The sequence below is a fragment of the Myzus persicae genome, unplaced genomic scaffold (genome assembly GCF_001856785.1).
Source record: "Myzus persicae strain clone G006 unplaced genomic scaffold, MPER_G0061.0, whole genome shotgun sequence".
NCBI classification, from domain to species: domain Eukaryota; kingdom Metazoa; phylum Arthropoda; class Insecta; order Hemiptera; family Aphididae; genus Myzus; species Myzus persicae.
The window spans coordinates 130,709-147,793 of record NW_019103932.1 but is presented as its reverse complement, the minus strand read 5'-3'; the positions used below and the strand labels follow the sequence as shown (position 1 = coordinate 147,793).

The 17,085-nt window shown below is 32.1% G+C and overlaps 1 non-coding gene across 1 annotated transcript; it reads left to right on the top strand.

Annotated features, from left to right (window-relative positions):
* Positions 1-16,735: 16,735 nt before the first annotated feature.
* Positions 16,736-16,808, top strand: Trnak-uuu. Its single transcript has one exon. It is a non-coding gene; the product is annotated as a tRNA-Lys (tRNA).
* The last annotated feature ends 277 nt before the right edge of the window (positions 16,809-17,085 follow it).

Genomic DNA, 17,085 nt, shown 5'->3' with positions numbered 1-17,085 from the left:
TAAACTATGTATTCCAAACATAAATTCTCAAATCTTAAAGAATTAAATATTTGTCGATTTAAAAATTAAAAGAAAAACTGTACATATTTTATCCTACATAATCTCTGTTACTGTTTTCATGTTAATTTTACCATATAGGTAAGTACCTATTGTGAGAACTTTCTTATAGATATCTACTTTAAAACGTTATGCCAGCTTAACTTATTTTCCAAAAACAACTACTGAGTGCCGACAACACTATACATTTAACAGAATAGCCTAATATGTATTTTATATATATTTCGGTACCAATAAATAAGCTATTGAGAATAATTTTTAAACAAAATTTCAATAAAAAAATACCTAAATATATTTATTAACTTACAAACTGAATACTAATTCCATTTCAACTTTTATACTTATGCTAATATACATAAGTGCTAGTTAAATATTCAGTTTAAAGTATATATACATAACACATCGCATAACAAAATATGACAATTTACATTATAATATATCTTACACAAACATCAAGAAATAAGTGACTATAGCTAACGACGATATTATTTACGGGATGCTGTCGACGACAGACAGATAAGTATCTAACTGCGAACCGCTGCGGTAAACACAACTTTTCCATTTGAAAGTGTCTCCCCGTGTTATCCTAATCCGGTTTCAAAAAAATGTAGATTTTCAATCGATTACTGAAACCTTTCGTGAACCAGACTATTGCATGGCCCTAATGAGTGATAGCTACATGGGTTTGTATACTAAATACTTACCTATGTTATATATAAACGATACACCTAACACATGTATGGAATATGAAAAGGTTAGCGTCAACCTCGCGTAGGTATCCATATATCGTATATTATACACTTTGTGTACTGCAAAAATTGTTCCAACTGCTTCTCAAAAATGAAATCGTTTTTGTGCGAACACACTGCACGTCAATAGACAAGTGTACGATTTCGTACACACATAGGTACCTGTTTATGGCGCACGATAACCTGAACACAACATCAATATACAAACATTATCCCATTCGCAGGCACTTTATCATATTAACAATTATTACTGTATAGTGCGCTGCAGGCGATGCGATAAGAAAAATAGTGTATTGCCTCACCACTAAATAAGTGCAGGTTGTATATGAGGCGAATTCGTCGGCAAACATAAGACAGTCCATCATCTGTGTGTCGGATGCTGTATGCGGTTTGTTTATGCCACGAGCCTATATTTTGGGTTCGGAGGGTGCGTGGTAGTAGTCGCATTTGACAGTTCCGTAAGCGTGCATTCGCCTCGACATTTCGAGAGCGATTATAGGTACATACCGCATTATATGGGTATGTTAACATTATACATAGTATATACACGTTTCTCCTACATGGTTAAACCACAATCGTTAAAAAATATGTATAAAATCAACTATACGTGACAGAAACTCCACTGAGAATTTCGCCTATTTACACCACTGCCCGCCCTAACCGAATACCTTCACGCTGCTGCACGAACCGATAGATAAATAGGTACCACTATATTTTATAAAACTTTGTACTTATCACTAATCGGTACCAATCATATTTGTAAAATGCAGGTGCCTACGTATCTGAAATGGGAAAGTCCATCTACAATTTTCAAGGGGTGTCGAGCGATCGAGAGAGACGAATAACGATTTAACAACCGTAGAATGGTCGATTGTTGTGTTGGCCAAATGTCTTGACTCGAAAATTGAAAAAAAAACGACGGGTATCCACTTTTAAGTCTAGAGGAATATTATTTTTATTCGTTGAATAACAAAAAGAATAAATAAACCAAAACCAATGGGCATCTCGTGGTTAGACAACCAGATAATGAGAAAATAGAAATGTATTTGAACAAACGTAAAGTGTCTTTTTTTATTAAATTCTAGCACGATGTAACAATTGTCCGTTTAACTTAAGTAATATGCTATTAAAATATAAAATCAACTTAAATTTAGCAATAAAAATTAAAAATCATAATTACATTTTATATAGACCTGTGTACAAATCGTTTAAAAAAATGTTCAAGCATTAAAATTATTGTGTTTGGACAAATAGATTTTAGAATATATATTATAATTTATAGTTATAATTAAGTTAGTGTTCTAGTCTCGTTGTACTATGGTTATCACTATTCACTAATCTAAGAATATAAGGTCAAATTGTTAATATTGATAGAATACACACGAAAATAGTTGAAAAATAATGATTGGTATTATTAAATATATGGCCATATTGTGACATTTGGCTAACAATTGCGTTTCCTACATAACCAGATAACTCGTTAAATTTAACTGTTTAAAATATTAATATTTGCCCATAGTTTAGTACTAAAATAGCTGAGAAACATACGATGTGTTCGATGTAGTATAATTATTAGTTAAACGAATAAAAGCTAAACCTTCAGCATAAAGGCGTGCGCGTCAAAAATACTAAAAAGTGTAATCAAACATATCATAAATCAAAAAAAAAAAACAATGCACAGTAACAAAACATAAAATAAAAACGAATAATAGGTCGCAACAGATAATGACGATTAGGTTTTCGATTCAGACAAAGCCGTGCCTATTTGTTGCCGTATAAAGCAATTATATGTTTTTACGGTAGTCGTTAATAAAAATGTTTCATTAATTTTGGGACGGTAATAATACGCGCGTCGAACTTTTCATAAAATTATATTTTGATTGCGCATTAGGATGCAATATACCATAATACATTGAAAATCGTATTTAAACCGTAAAACGATTGTTGTTATGTGTGAAAACTAGAGATAACATTTGTTTTTATAAAAAAAAGGCTCAATAGGTAAGTTCTTCGTCTAAAGTGCGCTGTGCGCAAAGACCGTTACCGGGTCACAAAAGAATAATAATAATATCAAATATATTTTTCAGATCTCATGAACAAAACAAAGGTGACCCTCCCGCGACGACACACCCGTTCGGGCGTTTCTCGATTACACCCGAAAAAAAAAAACGAAATTTCCACAATACATTAATATCATACGAGACAATATAGACGATGTTATATTGTACGGACGACGAAGTGCGTCTGGTAGCCGGGATGAATGGAGCGGAACGGCGGCGGGGTGATGATGATGACCTAACTGCGACTTCAATAACCTATAACTATAATATATTGTTATCACAGCGCATCGCTGTTCACCTTGTCCGATGAAAAACAATTTCATTAATTAGGCAGACGCGTATTGAATCGTATGTACCTGTAGTGGGAAAATAACCATCCTGCCGGGTTATTCGATAAAACCATGTACACGCCGTAATATAATAATATATTGTTCACTGTCGCTATCAAAGTTAATACAGTGGATATCATCGCTCTGTCGAGACGATGAATCGAATATTCGTTGCCATCGTATTCGCGACGGTATAATATCGTTAAAATACAGCAAACGGAATGATATACAACTACGGATATCGAAATATATATAATATGTATATGTATACTATACGTCCGGAAGAAACGGTATATTATGTATATAATGATGGGAAAACGAAGAACAAACAAGAACGAAAATCGCATTAAATCGTAGCCATAAATATATTACAATCGACTTGTATATCTGGGCGCCTGGTTAGAGTGCATCATAATAATATAATATATGAAATAATATAATATATTATTATAATATTGTGTACGTCATGGCGTACGCGCAATATAGCTTCGCATGAATAACTTACGCGTACCTATGTATTACAATTTATAATTATATAGTGCGCCGTTTTGGTTCGTGAACAATACTATAAATCTGTTCGAATGTGAAAGTTACCGTCGAGAAAAAGATTTTTAAAAACACACATAATGGCACCGCTGCAGCGTCGCACGATATATATATATATATCGATATAAGTGTGTGTAGGCAGGTGCCCGGTGTTGTCGGTCTGCCGCGATGTGATCGCCGGTCACCATATTCTGCAGCTCACTTTTACGGGGCTGCAACGGTTGTAGGCGCATAAGTCCTAAAACTATTATCCGTACATGCGGTGTGCGGTTATGAATCGTGCCGATAAGGTTTCGGGTGCACCGCTTTTCGCATATTATACTTTTTCGCATTTCTGTGAACGTTTCTCGCCGACGTCTGCTGCAGCCACGGCCCAGCGGTCCAGGGACGCGACAGAGCTCGTACAATACGTCCACGGAGTGGTGACGGTGAGGTTGCTCTGCTGCAGGACCTGTGTGCAGGTCATCATCAGTGTCGAACGGATAAATTTCGCGTATTGCGCAATATGGAGCAATGCGTGTTGAACGATTGACCTACATAGCAATATTTTTTATAGACTGAATACAATATACATAAATATATATTATACTCGACGTGAGTAGGTACTACACGTCGTCGTTCGGGTTGGACAGCCGTCTGCTGTCGGCTGGCTTGTCTTCCAGGTATATTACGCGCGTGCCATATATCATGTACAGACAGGTAGGTGGACACGTATTATTATTTCGAGTATTTCGAGAAAAAGTAGCCCTTCTCCAACCCCGTGTCCGACGCCCTCCCCGGACAGTCGCCGACTGCAGTCCGACTCACGATCCGAAATTCTCACGTCGCCGCTCCGCACGTGATAGTGTACAGGGTGTATCTTTCACCATATTATATCCGTCGATAACTATTCACCTATTTTTTCTATAATATGCAAGTACGCATATGATTTCGTTGCATGTCATCACGGCCGCAGCTCGTTCGCAGAAGTGTTTGTAATTTTTGGTTTGCACCCGAAACGAAAAAATTAATCAGCCAATAATATTATAATGTTTCGTTTACCGATTATATATGTCGCGTATAGCGTTTCTCGGACATCCGAGACTGCCAGTGCGGACGTGATTATGTTCGGGTAAACTTTTCAAACGTCGAACCGCCGATTTCCTCGTCTCCTGCGGGGCTGATTTTAATTTTATAGGTAAGCAAGTCTGCCCCCGAAGTCCGTGGGTAGAAGAAACGTATAATAATATACAGAATAGAGAGTGTCTGCGCACGCGCAGAAAGGCACACCCTGTATACCGGTATACGCGGCGGTGTACATATAATTAAAATACACGTAGATATATATATATATAGTTCATCGGCACAACCGGCCAGAGACGGACTTGTTTTCGAACGGTTTTCTGGACGAGGCGATGGGCCCAAAGGCTATACTTACGCGCACCTATTTATATGTTTATTATATTATTATTATTATTATTATTATTATTATTATTATTGGGTACGTCACGTCAAATCTCGATCGTATATCATATATAGCATTGTATAATATTATGTTGTATACACACGAACGAAAACCCGTACCAGCCGACGGCAAATTATATGTGCCATCGTATGGTCTTTCGCGCGCAACCTGTCCCGCAAATTAATGGTATATTATCGCAGTATTATATGGTCGAGACTGCGGGCCACGGCCGATGCGACGATCCCTGGAACTCGCTGGGCCCGGGGCGAAATGTATGTGAAACTGTGACGGTTCGTTATCTGCATAATTTCTCGATCTCTGCCAGGAAAATAAATAGCATAAATCCGACGCGAATAATACACACCGAAACACACATTTCACCTATAATATATATAACGTGTGCGCACAAATTAAAACTCGTATACAGCCCGAGTTGTAAAGGACGCCGGTGCACTGCAGGCGGATTTAGTCCCGGACCGTTTCGATTGAAGACTATAGGCCGCATCCCGCCCGAAACACGTCATCACCGGGAATGTTAAAATATTATATCGTTGTTCGTCAATCGGTCGACCGCCGGTCAACCACTTCGTTTGCTTCTAACGGTTGTTGGTGTGATACCGCGGTAACGTTGTTAACCGCGTTTATAACAACCGTCACTCGACGGAAACCGTCGGAAAATACTACGCCGCGGCGGTGCACAAATCGAGCGTCTGTCGCGGACGGATAAAGGGACGATCACGACGTGTGAGTTCCGATGGCGTCTTTATTTTTCGATACAATTAACTCTTGCTGTAAAATGTCCGATGTTTCGTGGATGAGTAATTTTTCCATACACGTCAGGTCATCGAAATGTTCATCGTAATAGATGGTTCGCAGTTTCACATGCGAAAACACGTGTTTGAAATAATAATATATTAATGTTATGTACGTCACGATGGTATACGCTTTTTATCAGTGGCGTAACGATAACGTGGCCTGGCGAACATAGCCACAGAGCCACCCACGGACCCACGGCTGCAGACGGCAAAGAGCCTGAGGTCCATCGGTCATAATTCAACATTGAGTTGTTACAAACTGTATGTCTAATTGTTTTCATTGAAAAATAACCAATAACGATTTTCATTTCAGTGTGGTTATTTATTTTTGACCCACAGTCATAAGGGGAATACGATCGAATATATTTTATTGTGGTGGTGATGTGGGGGGGGGGGGCTGAAGTGGTTAAACTGACAACGGGGGTTGTATATTATATTTTGTCAATGTGCTAATACAATAATATATAATATTAAAAGTGAATAATAACAAAATGTAATTTTAAAATTTGATGGTATACTACGTATTAAATGCATCTATAATCTACGGCTACTATTACTCATCTTCAACATCATTAGTTCATTTCTATATTCGCGCAGTTTCACCGTCCAAATAGAAGACACAAATTCGGATATCGCATATATTAATGCTGGGGTACCACAGGGATCAAAATTGTCCCCAATACTTTTCAATTTGTACATATCTGACTTCCCCACTACAATGAACACGGAAATAGCTCTGTATGCGGATGATAGTGTAATATATTCTAGCTCTGATAATGTAGATAAGGTAATAGATAATATTCAAACTCATCTCGACGCAGTTGAAAAATGGGCGCAAAGTTGGAAAATCTCACTCAACCCATCAAAAAGCTCAGCAGTCCTATTCACATTACGAAGACCCAAATACTATAATACATTAAAGTTCAACGATCAAAACATAGCTTGGTATCACAATATTAAATACCTTGGGGTTTTATTAGATAAAAAACTCACTTGGAATCCTCATATATCATCGAAATTACAGCAAGGATACCAACGCTTAAAAATATTATATCCACTAATAAATCGGCAAACTTCATTGAACTGGAAGTGCTCACTATTATTATATAAACAAATAATTCGCCCTTTAATTTTATATGCAGCCCCGGTCTGGGGTCAATGTGCTACAACTCATATACACAAAATACAAGTATTACAATCAAAAGTCCTACGTGTAATTTCAAATGCCCCATGGTTTGTCCGAAATGACGCACTGCACACAGATTTCAAAATTCCAACTATCAAAAACTACATAAAAGAATTATCGGTAAGCTTCTTTAACAATTTATCTAAAGCAAGTGGTCCACAGTACTTCAGGCTTCAGCGATTCACCCGACCAAACAGTCGCAGACTCCAACGCGGCCGCCCACACGACGTCCTAAATCATTAATCTACTATTATTATGTAAACATTGTCTTATATTTTATTATTTTTATTATCTGTTAATGTTTCACAATCTTATCCTTTTTTGTATATTTTAAACCATAGTTTTAACTATTTATACCATAATTGTGTTCTAATTTATAAATGTTAAAAAATAATTAATTCTTTACACCTAAGTTTAGATGATGTCGACTGTCAGGAAAACTTTATATAAATAAAAAAAAAAAAAAAAGCTACTATTAGGTCTTATACATTTTGTGACGTTTAAAAAAAAATCAAGTGGTTGTTAGAGCTAAGGCCCGTCGGCTTAGTTTGTCACAAAGAGAGTAAATCTCCATCGCACTTTATGCATTGTTATTATATATTTATATTATTTACATTATAGTGATAAATTCAAGAATGTGGTAGTTATTAATTTGTTATAATACGAACAATTAACACTGTTTGATTAATGATTACATTTGGTTACAAAGGCTTTCCTATGTCATTGTGATTTAGTTGTGTTTGAAAACCGATACTCCAAAATGGTCGCAATAGCGATGGTGCTTTGGTATAATACAAACCTTAAACATTCACCTAAACTTTAGATATTTATTATTAAATTGTGAACAGTATGATAGAATTCGACAAATGGTAATTAGTTTTCTTGATTTTAACTTTCTTTTGGAAACTTTTATCAATGCCATCTCAAGTTTTAGGCTTATTCTTAACGTACCCAGTGAAAAAATATATATTTCAGCTATATTATTACGATAATTAGAGTACAACATGTCACAGCAACTCATTATTTATGTTTTACATGATGGATATAAGTAATTATTAGGTATAGTAAATCTATACTCGAATTCGTGGTTTTAGGATCTAAAATTTATAACCCTATATTATAAAAATTCTAAAACTCGAATGATTACACATATGACATAATAATATGTATAATATCCAATATATTATTTACGTTTATATGACAATGCGCGTAATTGGCTTATATTTATAGTATGAAATTAGTTTTAAATACCTATAGTCAATGTTTCTTATGATTTATTTTAATTTTTTTAATCTTTATCCCGGAAACTACATACATTGAATAAATACATATTTCGTAATATTCTCAACACTTCCGCTCTCTATTATTAAAAAAATAACAATATTATTATTTACTATCGATATTTTTTTTAAACTCTATAAAATATTACACAAAATATGACAAATAGATCTTTCACGTTGACTACATTATTATCCAGGTGGTGATGGTTTCTCCCTTCTAAATATCAATCCCCGGTCTAATTCAAATGGCAACTATAGGAGGTCCCCTACTCGTAGTACCCCATAATTTAAAAATAGGGGTTGTACCCTTAGCTGACGAGCAGCTGCAGACGATTTTTGTGGGGAAAATGTGTAGTAAGCACATTTTAAGTCTAAAACTACGCCTTCTGTATAACACGATTATGCAACTAACCTTTTAAAGACGATGCAGTTTTTGAAAAATATAAATAGGTACGCGATTTGTTTACATTTTACACGAGTTGCGGAACTCACGTAATACATGATTCATCGATATTACTGCTGCGACAGGTGTCTGATAAAAAAATATGAATAAACAATTCTTACATCATGTATAATAACATTTTATAATATTTAATACATAGCTAGGTAGGCATGATTTTTGAATTTTGAGCCTATATATCATATAAACGGTAGATAAAGCACAAATAATCTGCCATAACAATAAATAATTAAAATAGTAGGTATAATATTATAAATTAAGTTTATTTTTATTTTAAAAACAATGGCACTATGTCAGTCATGATAGTTAGGTTTTGAAGTATAATGTCATATCAATAGCCAGTTGTCCATTATATTACAATATATTCACATATGTGTATATATAGGCTCAAGGTATATTATTTGTAGACGAAATTATTGCACAATAAAGTAAATAAAATCCAGTAAATCAAACGAAGGTGACGATTAAATATAGATAGATACCAAATGATATACTTATAGCAATAACAATATTTTAAATGTTCAACGTTTGAATTGTAATCTTGACCCTTTGAAAAATCATTGGTGCCAAAGAGCTGGATTTAAAGTGATTTTATTTTACAATATTCAACATTGGGTGGACATTTTATATAATTTTTATTGAGAAGCTTAGATCTAACACACATAGAAAAACCACTTTTTTTACTCTAATTTGTTGATTAGATTAACATTTTTGAAAATGTTGACACTTGACACACTTAAATCGAAATTCGAAAGAGTATTTTCTGAGTTATTTAACTGTATTTATTAGTATATACGTACTAAGGATAACAATGATAAATTGATAAATTACTGTCTTCAATAATAATTTATATAAAATATAAAAGAGATTTATTATTTAGTCAAGTTAGTATTGTAGTCAGATAATTTTTACCAATTATAAAATTGTAATAAATAATTATTAACTACTATAATTTTAAAATCATAATGGCCCCAATATCTATTCTGAAGCTATTAGCCATTGACTATATTTGATTTATAACTATCAACATTTTCCAAAAAAAAATCTTCACCTTTCTCATTTACACAATATAAAACAGTAGATCTCGCCTGAAAAAAATAGTTTGATTTACCTCATTCCTTAAATTATATAAAACAGTCTAAAGATTTTCAAAATATGATCATTACTTCTTATAAGTATAGGTACTTAAAAATTGTAAAAATTAAAAGTTGATTAAAGTCATTATTAAAGGACAATATATTGGGATTATCATGATTGGTCAATCATCCGGTGTATTATAATAATAATTAAATGATTTTTTTGTCCGATTGTGAATAAAATAAATAGTAGGATCAAACGTGCAGCGTTGACACCATTTTTATTTTTTGAAATTTACGCGATACCAACCTACTCTACTGCACTGCAGTATACATGCTGCTACATAGATTCTATAGTAACTATAACTAAAACTAAAACTCAAATTGAACACGACTGCGGGGATCTTTCAAATGTTCTTGTTTACATCGGTGATTAAATTGTCTACTATAGAAATCTATTTATAGGTGGTTTATTATTAATAATTCCAAGATGATCGCATATAAATATGTATTAATTGTATTGGGAATTATTGAGGAAAATACCAAGTTGGCAAAAACATGTAGCTATTCTGCTATATTGTGATGAAATATGTAAAAATATGATAATATTATACCTAATATCACTGATAATATATCAATTGATTTTGCGCTTCTAAAATTGCTCCCGACTCGGCCCCATCCCTGAAAACTGTTTTCTGTAATCTTTACATGATTTCGACGTGACGCGCGTAATTATATACACGGTTGTGAAATAGAAGATAACCGTTTCGATGACTGAAATCGTACAATAATATATCAATACTTGTTATAATTAACATCAATGCGTTCGATTAATATATAAGCAATAAAAAATTTTAATTTAATATAATTATTTCCAATGACTTATGTTTTTTATGGGACTTCGGAGTATACAATAATATATTATATTTATCACTATACAACGAATACTTTTATCTCACATAAACAACTACGCAATGACTTAACACAAATAAAAATTCCACATTTTATTCTGCAAAATAAATGTTTGGTCGGCTTCTAATGCATTATAATATTTACAATTTTTAAATTTTAAATACATGTCAAAAAGTACAAAACATTTTAGGTTTCCTAACGACGGACGTCCTATATTATTATATGAACAGTAAAATAGATCAAATATTATATGATCAATCGCGTGATTCCTTTCATTATAATATATTAAATTTATTTGTACGAAACGATTAACGATTATATAACATTTTTAACAAGCAAAAAATAATAATTGACGTCTACGAAAATTCAAATTATTTAGTACCTATTCGTGTAGTATAATAGTATTAGTGTAGACGTGTAGTACAAAGAGTAAAGATCTACATAATCATTGCTATAGAATAGTTTGTGAATACACTTCCGGTAAAGGTTGAATACTTTCAGTTTTTGTAACTTTTTTTTTCGTGATGCAAGATTTTTTGAAATCACACATAATTAAGTATTACTATAAAATATAAGTACCTATATTGGTTAATCCAAAATAATTTTCTACCATAAATTCATCGTACCTATAGTCACTATAGTATGTAATGTAAGCATAACATAACTAAACATTTATTCCTAGGCCCCCACATGAATATCTCTGTGAGGCCCAGCATTCTTGTTTCCGAGTAATAAATATATAACAATAATAATATTAGCTATCAGTTATCAGTTTATCACCTACCTACCTACATCACATTTACGAAAAAAAATCCTGCGTCTAGAGGAAGTAATACATTTTGATGTCATGCAAGAAATTTAAACTTTTTTAATTCGATTCAAATTAATTCCATATTATATAACTTGTAATTACTGTTATATTATTATTCTTATTATTATTATTGTATCATATTATAATAATGATTAATAATCGGTCGTGCGCGATGTGTGGAAATATATTTTAATACATGTAGGCACTGCAGTATAGCCCTGTAAATTGTACCGATCACTAAGAAATAATTTTTAAGTATTATGGTGAAGGTATTAACAGCGCTATCTCATAAATAACAAGAAAATAGTAGCTATTATTTTATAATCATTAACGAAAACGATAAAGGAGTTATTACAATCAGTTTCCACTAACCAGTGTAAAAAAATAATTCTTCGAAAAATCGAGAATAACGCAATACAAATATAATATGTATAGTATACACACCAACAGTGAAATTATCATTGTTAAGTTTAATACTCAAAGAATAATATTTGTATCACTCGAATAGTCGAATGTATACTATAAAAAAATATATACATTATACACCTATGTAGTAGGTAACGACTACGTGTATAAAAGCACGCGACACGTAATTGGGATTGTCCATGTACATGATAATGACTCACAAAAATGTACATTTCTGTTTCAAAACCTTGTGTAACCCTGCAGTATATATTATAAGTATAGTGATTGGTGACTTAAATATAGAGATAAAGATAGTAAAAAATGTATTCAAAAAGAAATAACGATTTTCACCCAATCTATATGATTATCTCAATAATATATGACGTATGTATATCGTGCATATTATATATATTATATACATTATATATATATAATAATACATCACATTATGGACTCATATACCTTGTACTTATATTATGTATTCCTTGAAGTGTAAGTAGCTGAGCTGTGTATTTATTATTTTAATGAAAATTTGAATATCGAAATACAAAAATCATGATTAATGAATAATGAGGTATAAATCTGATTTAAGTCACACGCACAACCATTCTAAATAGGATGTTTAATTTTACATATTTAGACTTAAGACATTCTACTCGTACCTGACAGTGCAGATAATTGCATATAAATGCTGTTTACGTTTTTATAGCATTTATTGTTGTATGCTTTTTATTGCGTTCCAAATACTCCTTGTAAACATATATAATGTAACTATATGGTTACGCCTAATACAACAGATTATTATTTTATTTTTTAAATTGCATTCATCAAAATTACCTGTTTAAAATTCTATATTCGGTGTACACTCATCTTTGAAAGACAAATAATTGAGCATATTTTACAGAATATATTAAGCGTGTTAGAGCATTTATAAATTCACAGTTGTGCTCTTTTATATATAGTATACATATTATAATACCCATACCTAACAATAACATTAACAAGTATACTGTTTATAGGTACCTATATAATTATATTGCCGCCGAACAAAAAAATGGGCTATAAATCAACTCAAAACTATTATTACAAAATTAAACTTGCGATCCTAACATGTATAGTTCAAAATATTGATCTCGCTTTGAAATTTTAATACTCACAGGCAATCTATACACGTAATATATTTTCTAATTTCTTAGAAATGCATCTCTTGAATATAATATAACTTATTGTTTACTCGATTTACAGCGTTTGTTAAAATTAATGTGTACACACTACACATTTTACAATGAATGTACTCGTATGTACATTAGGTACCCAGTGAGAATCAGTAAAAATGCATATGTATATATTTTGGAAAACGTAATAACTGCAGTTCGTTTAGTCGTCTTTATGTTCGTTGTTTGCGGAGTAGGCAGCCCATCCCGAAATGTCAAGTTCAATATAAATTCTTAACTCTAAACCGTTAATACCTCTAATCATTATCACCCATATAATACCTAATATTATTATTGATAATTTTATCATTTTACTATATTTGTTCTGGTATTTACGAGGATCGACATAGGATTTATGTGTTACATTCGAGTTTTGGGGGAAATGTATATTATTATACTCCATCACCCAGGGCATCACTTTAAAATTAAAATCAATAAATCATCGTGTTTTAGAGTAGTGGGATACTCGGTTTATTTCGTATTAATTTCACATTTAATAACGTCGGTATATGTATATTATTCAACACTCAATATGATATTAAGGGGACGTTAAACCGACGGTATTTGTTTTCGTTACCCACACATATCCAACACATTTGTCATATAATATAATAAATAAATCAATCATTGATTTACAAGTCGAGTCATATTTATCACACCCTAAACACGTACGCACGTGTATGTGTATGTAATATGATATATTATAATATGTGTATAGATAGTAAATAATTTATGAAAAAAAAATATAGAGATAAAGTGCCCACTCCAAAAATTAAATTTTCAAAATCAAAGTCTCATGATAACTTTCCGAATTGTTATTCTTACAAATAGTTACAGTAGTCTAAAGCAACCGAAGTCATATAACAAACATTCGTAGGTTAGATTAGTATTGTATTAGACCCTTCAATTAAGTATATAAGGATAACCCGTATAGTAAAAATTGTTTAAAAAAAAAACGATTTTATAATGGTTTATTTATAATGTCTAATGATTTACTGCGAATACGAGAGACTTAGAGTCTCATAGGACTGTAACCGTAGAACGGTCAATAAAAGCTTAAAAAATTATTAAATTCACGGTACAAGAATAAAATCTAATATTTAAATACATATTATAAGTTTTTAGACTAAATTGTATTATGAAATGTAAATTATTTATTATCTTAAATCTCTAAGCCATATCATATTATGTAGAACGATTCCGTATTATTGTTATTAATTATTATCGTGTACTTACATATTTTTTAATTTAATCACTTTAAATTCTAATGAACTTTTTTATAGGTATAATGACAATTTAATCGTTTTCCTAGTTAATCATTCATAAAAAAAAATACATAAAATAGTACTATAATTGGACAATAGACGTATACACATTACACATGTATTATAATCCTCCTGATAGGTCGTATACTCGTATATTATTCAATTTGATCTAAATATACTATTATCGTACACATTTATGTTTGAATATTAATCTATGGTCGACGACGAATGGAGTTTGATAGAATGGTGTTTATAATAAAATATTCTAATTTCTAATTATTATAAAAAACATGATCCAGCTCTAATTGTTGGAACCAAATGAACTAATATGATACTCGTCTATATAAATTCTATACATTTATTAAATTTTTCCATAATAACAGCCAACAGGCATATTATAGAGAAATACGAAACTGATAACTATAAAATAAACAACTAAACTTACGTATAAGGTATAAATTAAATATATCATATTAGTATGTATAATTGAATATACATATGATATGTAGGTTATTAATACTTTTAAGTGCTGAATCTATATTATGCTCGTAATTTTACCTGTCAGTAAAACAATTACTGGCATATTATAATTCATAGGTACTTAATTGAAAGAACAATATTGATAGTATAATATTATATAATTATAGGTACCTATATAGTATACATTAATATTATTTATTATTATAGTATTATAATAGTACTATACTAGTATTTTAAGTAAATGATATATCATATTATATAATTATTAATATGCCTATGAAGAAGACGATTTGCATAGGTAGACATTACTACTTATATGGAGGTCAAACAAAGGTGTTTTTTTTTTGGGGGGGGGGGGGGGTATAGATGGACCATCGCCATCATAGAATCTGTAACCATAAATTATAATTTTGTATTTCTAATGATCAAACAGTGTATGTCGAAAATCAGCCAAAAAGATTATTTGACCACCATCACAGAACTACTTATGCTGCGTTTTGGGCAGATCGAGTATGTAAGCATGAGTCAATTTAAGTTAGTACTTAGTAGATATACCCGGGTACTATATATTCGGAAATAGTTCAACTAATTAATAATTATTTATTAGGTTCGTAATTATCAATTACCATCAGTTATATAAATTATGTAGATAATATAGTACTTACGTGGCGACTTAGTAGGTTCACTGGTATATATACAAAAAAAAAAGTGAATACTAACACATTATACACTTTATTCATTTTTAAAGTGACTATAGTGAAGATGTTAAAATACTTAATTAAATTATTAGTCTATGGTATAACTAAAAATATATACGTCCCTGAATTCTAAGTGTTAATTTTGTAAGAAACTTTCAAGTGTATTCAAGGAGCTTGTTGAACAGAAGACCTCATCTTTAGTCACATCGTCAGTATTCGCCACCGCACCGGCCATCCCTATATTATAATTTATAATTATGATAATTAGGTACAAATTCAATAAAATAAACCTATAGCGCAACGCCTTCACGAGGACTCATTGAACCACGCATCCATGCACAATGTAAATATCGAACAAAAAAATAGATAGGTTTGTAGATATAAGATATAGATAGATTAATAAATGTTAACTGGAACGAACTGTGGAACAGTTGTAATTTAAAACGTCCTTAATGGATTTCGTTGTACATCACAAAAAAAACTTCAAAAACTTTGGGTCTGAGGTAAAGTAGATTTTCGAAAAAGAGTAGACCGTGTGATTGGCATTCGCTCGATCGGCGCAGTTGCAACGCTCCACAAACCAACATTTTCCGTCGACTAGTCATGAAAAACCACGTCGAGTCAATCTCGAAAAATAACTTGCCACAAAATTTATGATTTAGGAAATTGAACCCCAATTCCCTGAACCCTCATTTTACGAATGCACCAATGACCATGAGTATTTTTACCATAACTTTTTTACTATGGTTTCTGCAAAAATTTCAAACAGTTTAAAAATCAGAAACACGCGTACTTTACTGTTTCATATTTGCACATAAAAATGTATGTTTCATAGAAAATACGAACAAATTGTACAAAATTATAACCCTACCTGTAAGTTGGGGAAAAGTGTATTGTGAAATGCGTACGTCGTATTTAAAAGATGTTATTTAACCTTATGTATTAACAGCCCGGATAGCTCAGTCGGTAGAGCATTAGGCTTTTAACCTAAGGGTCCAGGGTTCGAGTCCCTGTCCGGGCGAACTTTTTGCATGTTTTCAACTCGATTGTTTTCCATTTTTTTTTGCAACCACCATTTGCATTGACTGTGCATACCAAAAGCCTTTTTGTTCGTTATCACGTGCGCTCGTCGCCGACTCTAGAAAACGTACCAAAACACGAGATTTTCAAAATCGTGACTACAGACAGCGTTCAACAGATGGCGCACCTCGTACCGCAACCGGCTGAACAAATAATCTTTTGGTCGGTCATAATTTATTTTATTATTAGGTATACATTTTTCATGACTACGATAGGTT